At 35.4% G+C, this 21,315-nt stretch overlaps 1 long non-coding RNA gene across 1 annotated transcript; it reads right to left on the bottom strand.

The window, feature by feature from the left end:
- Window positions 1-3,204: 3,204 nt before the first annotated feature.
- Window positions 3,205-6,590, bottom strand: LOC113282090. Its single transcript, XR_003326540.1, has 3 exons — window positions 6,227-6,590; window positions 4,450-4,534; window positions 3,205-3,457 (listed from the first exon to the last, which is right to left on the bottom strand). It is a non-coding gene; the product is annotated as an uncharacterized LOC113282090 (long non-coding RNA).
- Between the last annotated feature and the right edge of the window lie 14,725 nt (window positions 6,591-21,315).

Genomic DNA, 21,315 nt, shown 5'->3' with positions numbered 1-21,315 from the left:
TTCATTTCCACATTTTACATGTAAAAAGTAATTATGAGTTTATGACTCCTGGTTTTCTTTTTACCTGATCCACACAAAATATTACTCCTTCCGTTTCAAAAAAATAGGCATGTTTCACGTGTAATGTACATTGAAACAAGCTGGTCTTTTTGGAATGGAGGTGGTATCAGATAACACTTTATTTTTTTGGTCAGGCACTTTATTAAACACACTGAAGAACCTTCTCCTTCTGATTCATTATAGGGGACACTCCACCATACCTGAGAGACTAAGACTCTATCAAGATCAAGGGCACTAGAAGTAATCTCAGGAGAAGGGTGTCTTAATGATTTTGATTTATGTACTATACATGCACATGCACATGACATAGGTGAAAGTTTCAAAACTAGTTTTCCATGGTCATGTAATTTCCGCCTCTAGTGTCCACCAATTTATCGTCGCAACTGTTAACAAACGAAGGAACACTCGCAGTGGCCTCGGTATGAATGGTTCCTGCCTTTCATACACCTTATGCAGTGATATGTTTGAATCATCTTCATCTTAACAATAATTGGTCGTTCAAAGTCGATACAGTGCATTGAAGTTAGTAAGTTACAACAATCATGTATTTGCCGAACGTGCAATATAAACCTTCAAATTTCGGCGAAGGAAGTTAGAGGACATAATGATAGGTTAGTCGGATTCCAAGTTCCAAACGGGAATGTAATAAACAAAGAGTTAACTTTGTCATAGAAAGATACATTACCAAATAGTCAGGTTGACGTTATAAAAATTGAACCATCGTTCATTAACATCCTAAAGAGCTAGGGGCATGAGCAAGCCATGTATGAAAATAGGAAAATATAAGAGACGTAAAAAGAATGTAACTGATATAACTCACCCAGACTAACTGCTAAACTGCAGCCCAAGACGACGATTGGCATGCTACAAAATTCTGATAGAAAGTACATTTTTTCTGACCCATGAATGGGAATGAAAAAGGGATGAATCCTCTTAATTTAGCATCACATGCTTTTTAATTAAAAAAACTCCTAAGACAAACCATGCTGCCATGAAGTCTTCCATGAAGTTAACTACAACTTGCCTTACTGCATCTCTCTACTACGTACCTGAACAAAATAAAATGAGCTTAGTAACCAACTATGACCGGCCAGAAAAGTGACGCACAATGATTGCGCGTTACATCTTGGATGGCCAAGTCAGTAATGCACAAAGGTTGCACATCACTGCATGGACTGCCAAGTGCTGAGGCAACAAGACCCTGTAGGGCCAGTGATGCGCAAAAGGGGCGCTATATTTTAAAGGACAACGACCGAGTAATGAAGTTTATTGGCCGACACAATGAAGCTTCATTGAGGGATTATCAAGACATGACCAAGTTTTCAGATGCAAAATGCGATGTTGGCGTTAAGGCATATCAGGGGAATTGAGTTGGCTCAAACTCAAGGATGATGCAAGAAGGTAGAATAAGCCAAGAGTTGGTCTATGCATTAGTTCAAGGTTGGTCAAAACTTGAATAATGCAAACACACTAGTAATGCATGATTGACATTGCTATTGTCGAGCAAATTGTCTAAGTGAAGCATATGGTGCATATATAACCAGAATAAGCTAAGAAAATGGCCAATTTCAGTAAGCGCAACAGTTGTGCAATATGGAGACCTAGTTCAGTAAAGCATAACAATGCTGCAATCTGAAATCCGAGTTCAGTAAAGCACAACAGTTGTGCAATATGGCTCAAATGAAGGTTAAGAGTTGGTTATTGACTTCACAAGCATGCCAAACACGCGAGACAAGATAGAACGGTTATGAAGCAAGTTTATTAGCGTGGGAGAAGGTTCATAACAACTTAAGAACTAGTGATGGATGACGGCGCGTGTTTGAAGAGAAACTGGCCTAGTTGGCACAGTTACTGGCGGTTGCAGAACTGCTTTATGAGACATATGGATGTCCCATGCGTTTGCAACAGTTGTCCACGGTTTTTGGCTAGTAAAGCTGTTATATAAATAGTCTTAAGGCATGGGAAAATCGACAGGCTTACATAGGAGATTGTGATACTCAGTTAAGAGAGTTTTTGTAAGGCTAAGGCTTGGTTCAAGAGGAACAAGTCTGTGTAAATATCCAAGTGGGCAAGTTTTGTATATCTTCCATTTGATACAATAAAATGAGATAATTGTGTCATGTTGTAAGTGTTCTTGGTTGACTGATTGTTTTTCGTGAAGTATGGCATTGTCTGAATGCATTATGGGGTGCATACAAGTCTAATTGAATGCCTTGACAAGAAAAAATAGTTAACTAACCTAGTGTGTTCCTTGTCTAGAGCTTCTGTTATTACCATACATATTATCAAGTGAACACTATGTTGTCGTATTGTCTCGATTTCTTACAAATAGACGATCACACCAACTGTACTGTGAAAAAGAGGGGGTCTAACAACCACACCCTATATTTTCGTTTTGGCAATCTGTATGGACTAACTCCAATATACTTTCAAGAGAATCAACTAGAGAGTCAGACTCAATCTTTAGAAAAGTATATCAAAGATTTATATCTCTGTTTCTTAATGTAATCAACAAATCAAACTGATAGAAATCCGCGATCCTGATTAATATAAGAAACAACTTGGACGGTATCACAAACCAATATCCAAGTTTCAATCAACAACCCAAAGGCCGGATTCAAGAACTGATTGAACTTACACACAACCTGTGATATTTCAATTATATAGAAAATTTACTGCGGAAAAGAAATAACACATACATCAGAATTTTGTTAACGAGGAAACGCAAATGCAGAAAAACCCCGGGACCTAGTCCATCTTTGAACACCACACTGTATTAAGCCGCTACAGACACTAGGCTACTACAAGTTAACTTCAGACTGGAATGTAGTTGAGCGCTAATCAATTCACACTGATCAAGGCCCAGTTGCGCTCCTTACGTCTCTAAATCCCCCCAGGACTCGATGCACTTGATTCCCTTAGCTGATCTCACCCACAACTAAAAGTTTCTACGACCCAAAGTCGAAGACTTGATAAACAAATCTGTCTCACACAGAAAAGTATTGAAATAGATAAATCTGTCTCCCACAGAAATACCTATGAGTTTTGTTCCATATTTTAATAAATCAAGGTGCACAAAAACCAATTGATAAACTGGAATTATTGTAGCGCCCCCTAAGCTAGCAGCTGATTTAATAGATTAACTATATAAAGAGGCACTAACGATCTAAAACATCTGATTAAACACCAAGAAACAAGTTCTAAGCAAAGATTAACCGAATCTAAACCCTCTCTGAAATAAATACAAGAACTCCTCTCAAATGATACATATTTTATAGTGAGTTGGTTTACAAATAAAATATAACCACAAAATAAGCATAGCGGGAGCTAACCAACTAACGAAACCAACTCCTCGAAGCTTTCATCGCCACGAGTACATCTTGATCCGTCTCTGAAACTGAAAGTGGGAATTGAGTGAGCACATCATCTCGAAGGGTACCCAGTAGAAATAACAACTAATTTTCAAGTAATCACTAGAATGATTTGTAAACAATGCAGGTTTTACTGAAAACCGATAAACGAAAACAGATAAAGCATATTAAGATAATAAGTTGTATGGAAATATAAAATTCTACCAACCAATCTTGCGGCACAGATTCACAACAGAAATAATAGTTAAGCGACGCAGTCTTTCGGAGTAGTAAGGCATGACTCTTGCGGATTCTTCAATGATCATTAAAGTTCCCTGAGGTTTGACGACCCCGTAGTCATATAAGATTTGTACCTTACCAGTACCTCAATATACGCGCACTCTACATAGCAAGTACTGAAAGAAACAAATTATGGCAACAGTATATCTGCCTGAAAGTCTAAATTTTATGGAATGTCATCGCATTCCATAAAATAAGACCAGCAACCACCTACAACATTCCCAACATCCTTTTCCTAAAATACTAGAACAAAATATAATAATTTTTGAAAGTAATTTAAAAGAAACAGTAAACATCCACGTATGAGATATGTGTTGCCCCCATACAGAAATAGGAAAAATATAATGGCCAAATTAAAACCAGACCTATATAATATTCAACCCTACGAGGCCCATCTAGGTTTGCATAAAATAGATATAACATTTGGGGGCACATATCTCACACCAATCAAAAGGAAACCTTCTCCCTTTCATGCTAACAACAAATAAAGATTGTAACCACTTTCCAGTCAACGGAAAGAATCACATTTTGGAAAATAAATAAATACTCCCAAAACACAGATATTAGTTGTTTCTAAAGATCCAAGCCCATCCCAAAATGTAAAAGAAAACTAGTTTGTATTACACACGTATAATACATGCATACAATATCATATAATAACAAAGATATGCATGGATTTCACAAACGATAGATTTGTAAAACAATAATGAACACGAGAGAGTTCGTTATCGATTCCCACCTCTTTTGATGACAAGCCTCGCCTACCTTGAGATGTTCAATCCACTGGATCATCCTTTGAGTCGATCATTGTTAATAACGACCAACTGTTATTCACACAATCACTCTAAATATTAGCCAAAAGGCTCATACAAGGCTCATATCACAATCTCATACAATTTTCTAGTTATAGGCTAAGTGAACTATCTAATGGTTCTAAGCCCATTCATGCTTCTACACCTTTTCATTATCTATCTTTAGCACAAATAAAGGTTTACTAATTCAATTAGGTTGGTTTTATAGTCCATTTGATAATAAGTCTTAAAAATATCTACAACTTTGTAGAAGGGACCAAAGACTAATTCAGACCACAAAGATCCAATACATGTTCATTAGGGAAACTGGCTATTGCCCAAGTTCACTAAACTCGGCCCACCACACAAGGCCCGGTCCACTCGGGTCAACTGACGGACTCTAACAATCAAAGAGTCAACTTAACAGTCAACGTCTAAGTCTAGGTCCAAGTCCCGTCAAATGTCAATCAATGGTCAACGGGTCAAGGTCAGGACAACTGAGTCGACTCAGGTCAAATGGTCTGAGTCAGGTAAGTCAACTAGAATAACTGGGATGACTAACATGCTTAAACTTAAGAAGCAATACACAACATGACAAGATCAAAGCATTTCTAATTCTTTTAGCAAAAATACAAAAACAAAACATCTCTTCTTGATTCAGTTCAAATACTAATAATCACCATTTCTAATTGTAATTCCAATACACCACCAACTCAACTCTCTAATCTGCTGACACTTCAACTCATGAACTGCTATTACAAAATTAAGTTCAACACCACCAATTGCATTTACACCACAATCATTACAGCATCCCTTTTTGCAAGTTCTGTATTAACAATCTTCAGAACTTCCACTTATTTAGGCAACCCATTAGCATTTCCAATTCATCCAACCTCTAACTGCAACAACAACAACACCACTACCACTTGTAGCTCAGTATAATCATTTACATCTGCAATACAACTCCAGCTACAAATACATTCAACCACCAACACAAACAACATTACACATCTCAATTGGAATCTTCAGAATCTCCACTCTTGCAATTACAACTCAACTGTAATACTCTCAGCATCATTATCTTCTTATAGTCACAATCAAACACAACTGCGAACTAATATACATTCATCTAAACTCACTTCCTTCCCAATTCAGTAATAACACCACTAGTTGGAGTTCCATCTTTTCATTACAGGCATTATACATTCAAAACCACCAGCACCATAACAATTTGCAGCTCCATTCCCAGGCAACCACCATCACTATAATCTCATCCCTGACCTGTAACAATCATTCATCTTCTTCATCTCCAACTGTGCTTAACTCCATGAACTCCATGAAATCATTTAGCTCCACCAGATTGCAATTGAGATTCCTAAGATCTCATTCAATCCATGATTTACTACCTCCATACACATATTCTCTCAAGAACAAACCACAAAACAATATTCATCATTTTCTTGTCACAGACCTCCAATTCCAAACCACTAACAGCAGCCTTAATTACCAATTCATCTTCCTTCGAATACTATTCATATAATTCATAATTAAAAACTCAAATTCCTATTTGATTTACGGAAGAACAGGAACCCTAATTTTTCTATGAAATCATAATTAAACATCATACTATTATCTACGCTTTAATTAACAACAAACCCACCTCTAATCTATCATCACAAAGCAGAATCATAAATAAACAACAATCAAATCGAAACCCTAAATTACCTGAATTTCGATTCACCATCAGAAAAACTTCTCCTCGTCAATTCGATAACAACCCCTCGATTCTTCATACATTAACGACCCAGTTCACCTCTCAATTTCATTCCAAACCCTAATTTCGATCTTCTCAAACTTATTCCGAAACTATAACAATATTCAATTGTTCTTCTTCACAAATCAGAACCACAACATCTTCATCATCGCTAAAATAGCTTCAACATCAAGTTTACTTCGATAATCGCTCACATAACTCACCAAAAATCAACAGAGATCGAACAAAGAAAGATAAAGAGAAAGAACAGGAAGAAGAAATAAGAAGAGGAAAGAAGAACAAAGAGAGAAGAAAGAAAAGAGAAATGAATTTCTCTTCGACACGTTTTGGGTGATAAGGCCAAAAAAACTTATTAAGACACCCACGCTTTGGAAAGGGAAGCCAGGTTGGTCTAAGGCAAAATAGTATCACACTAATCTAATGATATCTTCTGCGTCCGGTATCCGAATGACACGTTCGAGTAGTCTATTCCACGTAACTTTTCGAGATATATCTAGTGACACTAGTTTCGTATCCATATTGTTGTTAGATTAACTTCTATTAATTATAATATATGTTAACTAATCGAGTCGTTAGCGATTAATACGTCTCTTGACCGGTCTAACAACGTTGACGAGCTTGAGGGTCGTTACACTTATATTCCCGAAGAACAGCCAAGTATTATCAATCATCTCACAATAATCTTAATCGTATGGAAGCGAAACAAGATATTGTGGAATCACAAACGATAAGAGGAAGATGTTTGTGACTTCTTTTTATCTTACCTATCAGAGATAAATCTCGAGCAAATCTTAGAGAAGATAGTACTCAATCAAGATAGTACAAAGAAAGATCAGAACACGCAACTACAGAGAAAATAGTTGGGTCTGGCTTCACAATCCCAATGAAGTCTTCAAATCGTTAATCTATGAGGGTTTTAGGAAAAACCCATGTTAAAGGAGAATCGACTCTTGTCGCAACTACTATCACACATGAGGTGTGGGGATTAGGTTTCCCAGTTGCTAGTGTTCTCCCTTATATAGTCTTCAAATCAGGGTTTGATAGCTTTGGAACAAAGTAATCAATATTCACCATTAGATGAACTCCTAATTGTATTCAAGCTAATATCTTTCAACCGTTAGATGGAACTTAGCTTGTTACACACAAATAAAATGTACCTTCATTTAGATATGGATAACCGTACCTAAACTTGTACACCAAGTTGTCTCAACAATAGTTAGACGAAGTTAGCCATATGAACAGTTTCATATCAACCTTATTCATCTTAACCACAACTAGTTCAAATGACTCAAATGAAACTAGTTATAGAGTTGTTCAATTGTTTATATTCTCGGAGAAGTATACAAGACACAATTGAAGCAAAATCGGTTTGACTCACTCGAATCAATTCATGAACATTATAGCCACAGTTTGCAAAAGATTGCATTCCTTATTATATAAATGTATCTTTTCATGGAACAACCTATTTTAGAACATAACCCACTCAAGTATTCAAACGGGTACGCATACCTAAGTATCCGGACTTGGACTGTGTTCGCTAGTGTAATGAGCCTCAAGCTCGTCAACGCTATTAGACCATTCATGAGACGACTAAGCCGTTAATGACTCGATTAATTGGAGACAAACGTTAATTAATAGAAAGTAATCTAACAACGATATAGATACGAAATTAGTACCGTTAGATAGAATCGAAAAGTCATGCGAAATAGACTATTCGAACGTTTTATTCGGATACCGGATGAAGAAGATAACATCTGAGTTGTACGAGGGGAAAAATAATCATTTTACATCTAAACCGCCTAGCTGCCCTTATCCATTTTCTGGGCACCCTAATAACGATTCTTTCCTTATCACACCTAAACATGTCGAGAGAAACTCATTCTCTCTACTTCTTTCTCTTTCTTCTTCTTCTTCTTCTTCTTCTTCTTCTTCTTCTTCTTCTTTCTTTCTTTCTTCTTCTGTTCTCGCCTCTGGTGATTCTGAAAGTCTTGAGAGATGAAATTAAATTATGAGATCGTGAGGGTTGAATAGAGATCAAGGCATATCTGAGGATGACGTTGTTGAATCGATTATTGTATCCGAAATTCACAGAGAAAGGTAATTTGAAGATTGAATTTAGGGTTTCTGTTTTGAGTGATTTCTTTATGAAATTGGGTATGTTTGGTGTTTATTTTTCATGGGTTTGTTGTTAATTAGAGTTAAAGGGTTGTTTGGAGTTTAATTTCAGTTCCACACTACACCATTTTTAGGAATTCGCAACAAAGATTCACAACGACAATAGGTCGGTTGCGAAATTTCAGTTGTGAATCTTAGTTGCTAATATTTCGCAACGGGTTGGTGCCGTTTCGAATTTTGCAACCTCACACGGAAGGTTGCGAATTGCAACCGCGCTCAGTTCAAGCGTGCGAACCACTTGCTTGGTCGGAACACTAGAGCTGATAAACACGCCCCAGTCAAACTTCTGTCAAGACTACGTTTTTTTTTCCACCCTTAATCCAAGTCTAGGGTATATCCCACCCTTAGTCGAATTCTATCCTCATTTTTTCTCCGCCAAAACCAGGGAGACTCATCTCTCCTTCCCTCCTCTCCTCCATCTTCATCTCGATAAACCAAAGAGACTCAGCTCTCATCTCCATCTCTATCATCGTATAGATCTGTATACAAGTACAATTTGTGACATAGTTTTTAGGGTTTATAGATTTCGATTTCTAGGGTTTCAGTGATTTCTAGGGTTTCAGAGATTTGATTTCTAGGATTTAGAGATTTTGATTTAAGTTTGTCGAATCCTAGGGTTCCATTTAAGTTTTTCGGTTTTAGGGTTTAATGCTTGATTTCAGTTTTTCGATTTCACTTGTGAATCTGATTCTTTCAGTTTCAGTTTTTTTATTTCTTTTTTTTCTTTCCATTTTATGGTTGGTTGTGTATCTGAATCTAATACCCCCTTTGTTTTTTCCAAGTTAGGGTTTGTCAATATTGAAGAACTGGTCAGAGTTGGTTCAGGAAGAACTAAGAAGGTATATCCAACTATGAAATTGTTGTGGTTATTTTATATTTTATTTCCATTCTATGGTTTGTTGTTTATCTGAATCTAATGCTTTTTTTTTTCCCATGTCTAGGTTTGTCAAGATTAAAGAACTGAAGTTCAGTTCATTAGAGTTTGAAGAAGAACTGGTGAGAATTGGTTTAGGAAAACTAAGAAGGTATATCCAACTGTTTTGATTATTTTGGTTCCTTTTATTCATTAAGCCATTGGGTCTGGTGGGTTGTCTTAACTTGTAAGTATTTTTTTTTCCATTTGTGCAGTTCACACTTTTGTCAGACCTGGAAACTTCTCTCGAAGCTCTTAAAGATAAGCTCTTGTGAATGTGCATTGATTGTTAATTGGTAAAGATAGTTCCATGGATTTAATGAATCTTTCTTATGTTTTCATCTGCAGCTAAGTGTTACCATTAGTATCCCCAGGGAAAAATGAATTTTTTTCCAACCACACGCTTATCTAGGAAGGTATATTGCTGCTAGTTTTGCAGTCTTATTTGATAAAGAATAAAGTTTGCTATTTCGTACTTGCATAAAGAATGAAGTTAGTTCTGGAGTTTTATTTAAATTTGATTTCACTTCTTGGCATGCAGATTAAGCCTGAAATGTGTAGATATGAAGTCATGTCAACTAAAATTGAAATGCGCCTTGCTAAAGCTGAAGTAATCAACTGACATCTCTTGAATATACCAGGGAAAATTCAGTTCAACAGAAATTGAACTCGCCACCAGGTAGGACATTAAGCTTGTTGTATGTCTTGCATCCCAGGTTGTTAGAAGAATTGTGATTTATTGCATTAACTCTTATGAAACTGAATAATTTAATCTGTGATTAGTTCTACTGTAGAAAGACAACTAATTCTAGGGATTAATACCTTAGTTGTTATCCAATTATCTATCCTCAGATTTCCTTGGATATGCGGCATACTTGTTTTTTCACCGCTGTCTGTTATAAGGGAAAAGAATAATATTGAAACCGAAGTCATCTACTATAGATTAAGTGGTGGATTTGATTACCCTAACACCCTAGTTATCTGCCTAATTAGAGTACTCTTTGCTTCTGAATTTGTGTATGTTTTAAAACCCTGTTAATATTCTAGCCGTATCGGAAAACAAAACCCGCTTGTGGTTACTCTTTGTTATAAGTCAGTTGTAGTAAGATAACTTCAACTCTACACCCACCAAGTCCCTGTAGATAGACTTGTGCTTGCCCTATATTGCATATCGACACTGTGCACTTGCAGTTTAATACAATTGTAGGCATCACTAGCGGTGTAATTGTTTCTTTGGTCACATCTTACTGATTTCAGCTCAAGTATTGTATATATGCGTTTAGTCTTCTATTTCTTGTTGTTGTTATAACTTAGTTGTTTATATCCATCTCATGCTTTAGCTTAGTAGCATATCCAGTTTGTACTTCACTTGCATCTGTAACTTTGTTGTTGTATTACAGTTAATCCATTTGTTTATATATCTTGTATCCTTGTATTAGCTTCTGATTAGAAGAATTTGTGATGCTTTGTTCGCAGGTTAATTGAATGATGCTCATGAGATCAGAAAGGTTGGAGAACAAAGCAGCAACCATTAGGTCCCTTAGCAGCTGCAATATTTGTAAGTTTATGTAGCTTATAGTGATTTAAGTTAGAAGAACTTAGGAATTTCGTAATTTTACAAGAACTGAACTTAGGAACCAAGTATGTTTCTAATGTGTACACTAGATTTGTTGTGATACTTAGAAAACATTTGTATCGAATACTCATTCTTTTTGTTCAAATCAATTGAAGAATCCATTTTCCTAATTTGAATCAGTTTTGTATGTTGAAATGAATGAATGAATGTATGTTGAATGAGTGAATGTATAACTGTGGAAATGATGAATGTAGGGAACTGGGTAACTGCAGGGGGGAAATGTGGGGGTAAATGTATTTTGATCAGGTCAATAAAGACTTGACCTTTTTTTTTAAGTTGCAAAATATTAGCAACGTCTTTAATTTGTTACTAAGTTAGAACCAGAACCGGTAAATTAGAACCAGAACCAATAACATATTAGTTCCGGTTATGGGTATTCGTATAGTTAGAAAAAGCTTCGCAACGGCACGACTTGGTTGCGAATAAACAGGGTCACAACGTCAAAGTACGTTGCGAATCCCCGTTGCTGACCAAGAGTCGCAACGGAGCCTATGCTGTTGCGAAAAATGCAACACCGTGTTTTGAAACGTCACTTTGCCGTTGCGATCCCGGTTAGCAACGGACAGGCGTCGTTGCGAATTCCTAAAAATGGTGTAGTGCCATAGAGAATTAGGGTTTTTTCTGTTCTTCCATAAATCGATCAAAAATTAGGGTTTAGAGAATTGAACCGTTGATGAAGATGAATTGTTTAAAGGTGATTGAAATTGGGATTTGTTTAGGGTCTCTGAGAAAAACCAATGATGGTGTTGAAGACTGTTGAGTATGGTTGAGATATAGGGGATATGAAGCTACAATTATAATGAAGTAATGGCTTAGAAGTGTAACTATATTGAAGATTTAGGCTATGGAGTGAACTGGAGATGAATTTGTCTGTGTGTTGGTGAGTGAAAGTGTTTGTGTTGCTTCTTAGGTGCTTGCGTTGGAAATTAGAGGATAAAATAGCTTCTAGATGATGGAACTGATGTTAACTGAAGATGGTGATGGTTCTAGTGTTATAGTTATAAGACTAGTGATGATGCTACTGAAGAGTAGATTATAAATAGAGATGAAGTTATGGGTTGCTGGTAGTATTGAGATTTGAGCAAGCTTTTTATTTTGTGGGTTGTAGTCTTGGCATGAAGCTATGGTAGTATTATTGAACTGGCAAGGGACATGAAGAACTGATATTAGAAATGACTGGATTAGGGATGTACCAATCAGAGCAAGGGGAATGAGTGGCAGTAAGGTATATGAAGTATGAATTACAGATTGTAATGAAGTTGCATATACTAGTTATGAGGAACTGAAATGTAATGGAGGGGTTGGTGATCTTTTGGGAGTTGCAGGTGGTGATAATTAATGAATTACAAGACCTTAGAAATGGTCTTGTAGTTGAGAATGTTGTGTATGATAGTGTTGTTGTTGAAGCTAATATGGCAGTATTGATAGAGTTCAAGAGATTTGAATGAGTTGAAGTTGTATTAGGTTTAGTGATTTACTGGATTGCTGGAGGTAATGAAATTTTTGATCTGAAATGTTGAACTAGTGGTGTTGGTGGTCTAGGTGAGTTGTACATGATCTGAGATTGCTAGCTGAGGATGTTGAGTCATGAGATAGACCTGCTGGTGGTGGTTTCTGAGAAAGGGTGAAGTTAGTTACATATGTGGCTGCTGAGGTTGGATTGAGGATTCATACATGGAGTTGAAATTACAAGAATTAAGTAAGTGTCATTATGTGTATGTAAGAGTCTGAGTTAGTCTGGAATTGGTGTGGTGATGCTGTTCTGGTTAGTTGTGTTGGGACGAGTTGCAGATGTAGTTGTTGGTGCTGATAAAGTAGGTTGCAGGTGGTTGACTGTGTTGTGTATGATTTTGTGTAAGAGATTAAAATGGAGAACAACTGCAGGTACAAGTGGATTATGAAGCTATGTATAGATGTGAAGAGTATGTTACTTAGAGATAGGAATCAGAGTGTAGTGTTTGATGAAAACATGACTTTGGAGTTGGAAGTTAGTTTGTAACTTAGAGAACTGGGTTTAGTTAGAATGTTGTTGAGATTGTGTGTTTGCTTTTGTGCTTTGATTATGCATTAAAGTGTTTGACTCTGTTCTGCTCTTTGTTAGCTGAGTTAGATGTCCGACTTAGATCTTGTTCTGTTTGACTTAGTTTGTCTGACTGAGTCGACTCATCTGAATCAGTCTATGTGACTGAGTTGAACCATTGACCGTTGACTTAATTTGACTGGACTTTGACCTTGACATTAGACGTTGACTGTTAACTGACCCCGTTGACTGTTAGAGACCGTTAGTTGACTCAGATGAACCAGACCTTAAGTTAATGGGCCGAGTTTAGTGGGCTTGGTCTTAGTTGCATGTGTTATTAGTTTGATGTTTTGGATCCTTTATGGTCCGAATTAACCATTGGTTCCTTCTACAAAGTTTTAGATAATATTAAGTCATATCTAATAGATTGTAGAACCAACCTAAATGAATTAGTAAACTTTTATATATGCTTAAGATAAATAATGAAAAGGTGTAGAACCATAAATGGGCTTAGAATCATTAGATGGTTCACTTAGCTTATAACTAGACAATTGTATGAGAATATGTTATGAGCCTTGTGTGAACCTTTTGGATAACCTCTTAGAGTGATTGTGTGATTAACAATTAATATTTATTAACAACGATCGATCTAAAGGATGAACCAGTAGGTTGTGGATCTTGAGGTAGGCGAGGCTTGTCATCAAAAGAGGTGGGAATCGATAACGAATTTTTTTTATTCATTATTGTTTTACAAATCTATCTTTTGTGAAATCCATGCATATCTTTGTTATTATATGATAGTGTATGCATGTATATATGTGTGTAATACAAACTAGTTTTCTTTTACATTTTGGGATGGGATTGGATCTTAAGAAACAACTAATATCTGTGTTTTGGGAGTACTTATTTATTTTCAAAAAGTGATTCTTTCTATTGACTGGAAAGTGGTTACAATATTTACTTATTGTTAGCATGAAAGGGAGAAGGTTTCCTTTTGATTGGTGTGTGATGTGGTTTCCCAAAAGTTATATATATATTTATGCGCTAAAGGAGTGAAAATTTCTGCCAACTAATAAACTATCTAGGTGTGTACTCGTGTCACTGAATATTACTTTCCCTATTTCTGTACGGGCAACGCATCTCTCATACATGAATGTTTACTGTTCTTTTAAATTACTTTCAAAATCTATTTTATCATGTTTTGGTGTTTAGAGAGAATGATGTTGAGAATATTATATAAGATTATTGGATTTACACGTGGGCGGATTGTGGGCTCTCCACTGTATAAGAACTTCGGTCGGATATAATGTTGTTACCATTTGTTTTTTTTTGAATACTTGCTATGTAGAGTGCGCGTAGAATAAGGTACTGGTAAGGTACATATCGTTTATGACTTGAAGACGGAAATCTCATGGGAGCTTTAATGATCATTTAAGAATCCGCAATAGTCATGCCTTGCTACTCCGAAGAAAGACGTCGCTCAACTATTATTTATGTTGTGAATGTGTGCCGGTTTGATGGTTGGTAGAACTTTACATTTCAGTACAACTTATTATTTTAATATGTTTTATATGTTTTTTTTTGCGTTTTATCGTTTTTAGCAAAACCTGCATTGTCTTTAAATCATTCTAGTGATTACTCGAAAGTTAGTTGTTATTTCTACTGGGAACCCTTCGGGATGATGTGCTCACCCATTCCCACTTTCAGTTTCAGAGACAGATCAAGATGTGCACGTGGCGATGAAAGATTCGAGGAGTTGGTTTCGTTAGTTGATTAGCTTCCGCTATGTTTATGTTGTATATATATTATATTTCTAAATCAACTCCCTATTAGATATATATATCACTTGAGAGGAGTTCTTGTATTTATTTCAGAGAGGATTTACATTCGGGTTAATCTTTGTTTAGAACTTCTTGCTTAGTGTTTTTAATAGATGTTTTAAATCGTTAGTGCCTCATTTTATAGCTAATCTCTTGGATTAGTCCGTTGTTAGCTTAGGGGGTGTTACAACTAGTATTCAAATGGGTACGCATTACTGTCGTACACTTCTAAACTTAAATTGAAACCAGTACGGGTACATGTACGCATACTATAGTAACCGGACTTCAACTGACTTCGCCTGTACGTGTACAGGTACGCATACTCCAGCTCCCAGACTTTACCTGACCTCGCCAGTGCGCATACGGGTATGCATAATACACCGGTCTTGGATCAACACATATGCAAATACACATACTGTGCTTATAATCCAATTATAGTTAAGTGTTCTAAACTCCCATTTCCATCATTGAAACATTCTTAGAAGATGACAATAGCTGTCTCACACAAATTATTAGCTTCAAAGCAATTTTCAAATGATCGAATAATCAATACAAAACATTCCGAGTCTACATCAAATGACTGCCTGACACAAATCATATAAGATGTTATCAGGTGATTTTGACATGATTATCTTTTGACTTTCATCAATAATATAAGATGAACTTAGTTAAAGCGAAAGCTTACCAATACATATTTCGAGAAATATGTAAGCGAGTTAAACTCAGCTCGAAATATCAAATGTGTATAATATGAAGTTTATATAGCTATACGACTTTTGTCTCAAATATGAGATAGAGTAGAAATAAAATTCTGAGTAATAGATGAGTTTCAGTCTCCACATACCTTTTTTTGATGAAGTTCCAAAATCTCTCCTTAGTAGTTTTTGTCTTCAATTGATGAACATCGTGAAGTCTAAATCTCAACTACACATTCTATCCTAGTCTGAGACATAGCTATAAGTATACTAGAAATCAAGACTTATAGTTTTGATCATTAAACTTGAGAAACAAGCTTGAGATAACAACTCTTGCGAGTTTGACCGAGCAGTGCTCTAACAATCTCCCCCTTTGTCAATTTTAGTGACAAAACTGTCAATATATATAGATTACAAAATAAATAAACTTTGTAGATTCTCATCCAAATGCTTGATCTCCTTGGTTTTTCAACATTACTCGAAATATTCGTCACTTCCAAGTACTCCAGTGATTCTGAACGTGGTCAACTCAGCATTATAATTTTTGAAGATCCATAGCCATAACAATGAGAAAACATATGCTCTCAATCATTGTTATAAAGTGTCATAGTATTATCACACAACATCAATGTTCAATTGTATCAAAACTTTGACAACAATACTATGGTGATATGTATCAATCCCCCTTAGTCAATAGTTCATCTCACAATGAAAACCACCCCCCTTACATAATGGTCCGTAAACCATATGTATATGTATTGTGAACTACAAAATAATTCTCCTCCTTTTTGTCAATATAAATTGACAAAGGTACGAAAACTAGCGGAATCATAATGAAATTTCCATAGAGATACTTCATGACCAAAAGAGAACATAACAACTTTGTTTCGATGATTTCACATAGTCGAAACTTAGTGTATTCATCAAGGAGTTTATAAAGATACAAGAAAACTCCTATAATATTCCACAGCTGCACTCCCCACAAAGATTTGGCAATTAAACACAAGTTCAATTAAGAAATCCCCCCCATAAAATGTCATTCCCGAAAGAACAACAAGAGCGTTCTTACTTTTACAAGAAAAGTAGGATTTATTTGGATATTAACAAATCACATGAAACATGAATTTGTATCCAAAAATATCAATTAAATTAACCACAAAGGAAATGATTAATTTAATCGGAAGTGCTCAACATAAGAAAAATTACGGAGCAACATAGTATTTTCACAAAGATGTGGATCATGGAATGACCAATACTGCGGAATACACAAAGATTCATTCTATTTTTCATCGATACTTAAAAAAATGGCATATAATAGACTTAATCTTTGTCAAAAAAAGTTCATTCTATCTTCCATCAATATCTGCATAGAGACATATAATAGACTTAACTTTTGAGCATATATGGGACAATCATAGTTCACGGATATAAACACACATATCCCATAACAAGTTTTGCAATGTATAAAACCAATAAAGATTAAAACTGCAAAATCATCTTCCAAATAACTAAGAATTTAAATAAATAAATTTAAAAATATTGCAAGATGAAAACTGTTGGCAATAGCTATGTGTAATCACAATAATTTCTATTCCAAACCCTAGTTATCCTTCTTAAAACACAAGAATAAATTCTTATAAGGAGTTTCCTAGACAATAATTAAAAAACAGTTCCTAAAACAGAGAACATCTCACGTACTTTGAATACTCTTCTCATACTTCCTATAATCTACAAGCTCATCTTCAATTAGATCAATCCTGGATTCAAGATTATCCATGTTTTCCTCAAATTTTTTGGAAGAAGATTCGATTTCACACTTCAAGGCGCGCACTTGTTCCAAGATAAGATTCATGGTTAAAGAGAGCTTATCAAAATCAGAGACATAAGGATTCTTATCAAAAGAGGAATCATGTTTGTCAGACCACATCTCACTATCAGAAGAGTCAAAACAAACTTTCTTAGAGGGAAAAAGAACAATCCATACATCATTTTATTTGCTTGAAATACTTGATGAAGACATGATAGAAGAGACAGATGAAATTCTCTGATCAAAGGAAAATCTTCAATTTAAAAAGAAGGAAGATGGGGGATAAGTTTCCAAAAATACCTTTGACCAAAACCCTAACAGAATTCTGGATATCCCAAAAAAAGTCTTATTAGGAAAACCGCTTATGTATAAAAACGGTTCTTAGCTTAATAAACAAAGTAGCAATACAACTAGAAATAAATTAGGAAAAACACTAATAGAAATCTTCATCACAACTCTCTAGAAGATTATGGTTCTTGCTTCAAGGGAAAAAACAAGAACAATCTTTAACTAAATTACAATTTGTAATTTTTACCATCCATACAGGACAGGGTGGTATCTTATGAGAGGATGAAAACATAGTTATTCCTTGTTTCTGATTTTTCTTCATGGATGAAAGATCAAGTGCAAAATCTTTCCTTTCCAGCACTGTTCCGAACACCTTGTTTAACGATTTTCGCAAACTGTGAATGGTTCTGGAAAAACTCTTTCGAAAAAGATATAGGTTTCTTAGAATATTTTCTTTTATTTTTCTGAAACCTTGGTTTAACAGAAGAAGATTTTCCTTGAACCTTTGTGTACACAGTTTCTAGATGATCCTGATTTTTACACAAGAGAGACAAACCATTTGTTGTGTCCTTGTAATTTCTAATATCATTCTCATTGTAAGAAATATTTGAATCACGATTGCTAGAGTTAGCTTGTTAGATCGCCGATGTTCGATTACAAGGACACAACAAATGGACAAATCCAATTTCTAGAGTTATCTTGTAATTTTCAGTATCTTTCAACCGTTAGATCGAACTTAGCTGGTTACACACAAATGAAATGTATCTTCATTTAGATATGGATAACCGTACATAAACGTGAACATCAAGTTGGCTCAACAGTAGTTAACCGAAGTTAGCCATATGAACACTTTCGTATCAACCTTATTCTTAACCACAACTAGTTCAAATGACTCAAATGAAACTAGTTATAGAGTTGTTCAATTGTTTATTTCTCATAGAAGTATACAAGACAAAATTGAAGCAAAATAGGTTTGATTCACTCGAACCAATTCATGAACATTATAGCCACGGTTTGCAAAAGATTGCATTCCTTATTATATAAATGTATTAGTTCATGGATTCATGGCATAACCAATTCTAGAACATAACCCACTCAAGTATGCAAACAGGTATACATACCTATGTAGCCGGACTTGGACTGTGTTCGCCAGTATGCAAACATGTACGCGTACAAGTACGCATACTCCAGCTCCCTGACTTTAGCTGACCTCGCCAGTACGTATACGGGTATGCATACTACACCGGTCTTGGATCAACACATATGCAAGTACACATACTGTGCTTATAATCCAATTATGGTTAAGTGTTCTAAACTCCCATTTCAATCATTGAATCATTCTTAGAAGACAACAATAGCTGTCTCACACAAATTATTAGCTTCAAAGCAATTTTCAAGTGATCGAATAATCAATACGAAACATTCTGAATCTACATCAAATGACTGTCTCACACAAATAATATAAGATGTCACCAGACAATTTTCACATGATCATCTTTTGACTTTCATCAAGAATATAAGATGAAATTAGTTAAAGCGAAAGCTTACCAATACATATTTCGAGAAATATGTAAGCGAGTTAAACTCAGCTCGAAATGTCAAATGTGTATAATATGAAGTCTATATAGCTATACGACTTTTGTCTCAAATAGGAGATAGAGTAAAAATAGACTTCTTAGTGATAGATAAGTTTCAGTATCCACATACCTTTTGTTGATGAAGTTCCACAAGCTCTCCTTAGTAGTTCCTCGTCTTCAATTGATGAACGCCTTGAAGTCTAAAGCTCAACTACACATTTTATCATAGTCTGAGACATAGCTATAAGTAGACTAGAAATCAAGACTTATAGTTTTGATCACTAAACTTGACAAACAAGCTTGAGATAGCAACGCTTGCGAGTTTGACCGAGCAGTGCTCTAACATATTGGATTTCTCTACTTGACTTTGATATTCTCACATTTCGTCTCTCACCCTGCAGGAACTTGAGGAAATCCATCTCGCCTACTGCTTAGAAGTGGTTTTGAACCAATGACACAAGGTTTTCAGTCTTTTGCTCTAACCATCTAAGATACCCAAGCCTTTAGCCCAGTTCGGACTAATCCTGTTTCAAGTGGACACCATGTTGAAATATTCCTTTAGTGATTGATGCTTCAAGAGGTTTATATATGGTGGGTCTTGGATAGGTTATGATCAAAGCAAAATATTGTGGTGTATTTGAGTATCCTCGTCTTTTCAACAAATAATATTATTAGTTGGCTACAACAGTGACTCCAAAAATATGTTGTTAGCCTGCCTCAGAATAAGTTTCAAAGAAGAAAAAACTTCAGTATTTATATACCAAGGTAGTGTGGACACCAAATTTTTTTTGAAACCGAAAATGTTCTCAAGATATGCAACAAAGCACCTGATTTCGGCTTTGTATCTAATTCCAACCGATGGTTAATAATTTATCAGATATCTCGGGGTTGCTTTACGGTTAAATTTATCATTCTTTCTCATTCATTGAAAACCTAAGAGTAACCTCATGTTTGATCTCATCCAAAACCATAACTTTGTATCTCTATTGAAGAACTTAAACTCTTTCTTTTTGATGCTAAAATAGTGTCCCAAGGTCCAAGACTTAACAAGGAAGTAAATCGTTATTCATTGGTGTATGTCTTCCGAATTTTTTGTTTTTATTTTTGTTGTTACTTGTCGTTCCTTTTCAGAGGTATACAAAATAACTCATTAGTTTAAGATTTCATGAATATCCTAAGTTTAGCGGTAGTTTTTTGAATTTAATGTATGAAATGACCATTATTACCTTCTTCTTTGTTTCTTTCGATCGAAAGATTTCTTTGTCCAATACACATTTATTTTTTTACAATATTATGGTTATATGTTTTGATTGGTTTCCTAAGATACACTGAAGAATTTCAGTGAATTTGGATTGAATTTATGATCACAGGGGAACTGTTGCTAGTCAAAACCTGATTTTGACTTTATTTCCTGGTCGAAACAGGGTTTTTTTTTTTGATGTTGCAAAAATTTTGAATTGCAGTAAACGGTTGCGACCTACTAACATAACAACAATTTAAAACTGTTGCGACCAAAAATTTGCAACTGTAATACAACCGTTCCAAAATATTGCAATATCGACTTTATAGTAATGAGGCATAATTGTTGCCACCCTGCTTTGCAACTGAATCTCGTCGTTGCTAATCACAAAAAAATGGTGTAGTGCACGCTCTCTCATTGTTTCCGATAAAAATCATTTGTGTTTATTAGATGGAATTTGGTGATATATGTTGCGTTGATGGGGTAGTGTGCGATGTGGATTAGGTAAGTGGTTGATACACACCCAACGTACAATCCTTATTATTTTTTATTTCTGAACACTAGATGGTTGTAGGATCAGAATCTCGCAACAACTATGTTTCAGCGAAATTATCAATGACACAGCACTTAAGCGTCGAACAACTCCAGAAATAATAAAATAAACGACGTCATCTAAGAACACGAGAAAGGTATGATAGTCCTGCGAAAATTAGAGAGTTTGCGAAAATGAATATTTGTAAGGTTGCGAGAATGTCGCAAACCATATCCGAAAATAAAGGACAGATTAGCTGTCATCCACTATGTATTTCCTTATAAATAGTCATTTGAGTTGTAAAGAAAAAGAGAGAGATCTTTTTGAGTAAGAATTA

This window comes from Papaver somniferum, chromosome 1 (genome assembly GCF_003573695.1).
Source record: "Papaver somniferum cultivar HN1 chromosome 1, ASM357369v1, whole genome shotgun sequence".
Classification (NCBI taxonomy): domain Eukaryota; kingdom Viridiplantae; phylum Streptophyta; class Magnoliopsida; order Ranunculales; family Papaveraceae; genus Papaver; species Papaver somniferum.
This window is presented reverse-complemented; position numbering and strand designations above follow the sequence as displayed.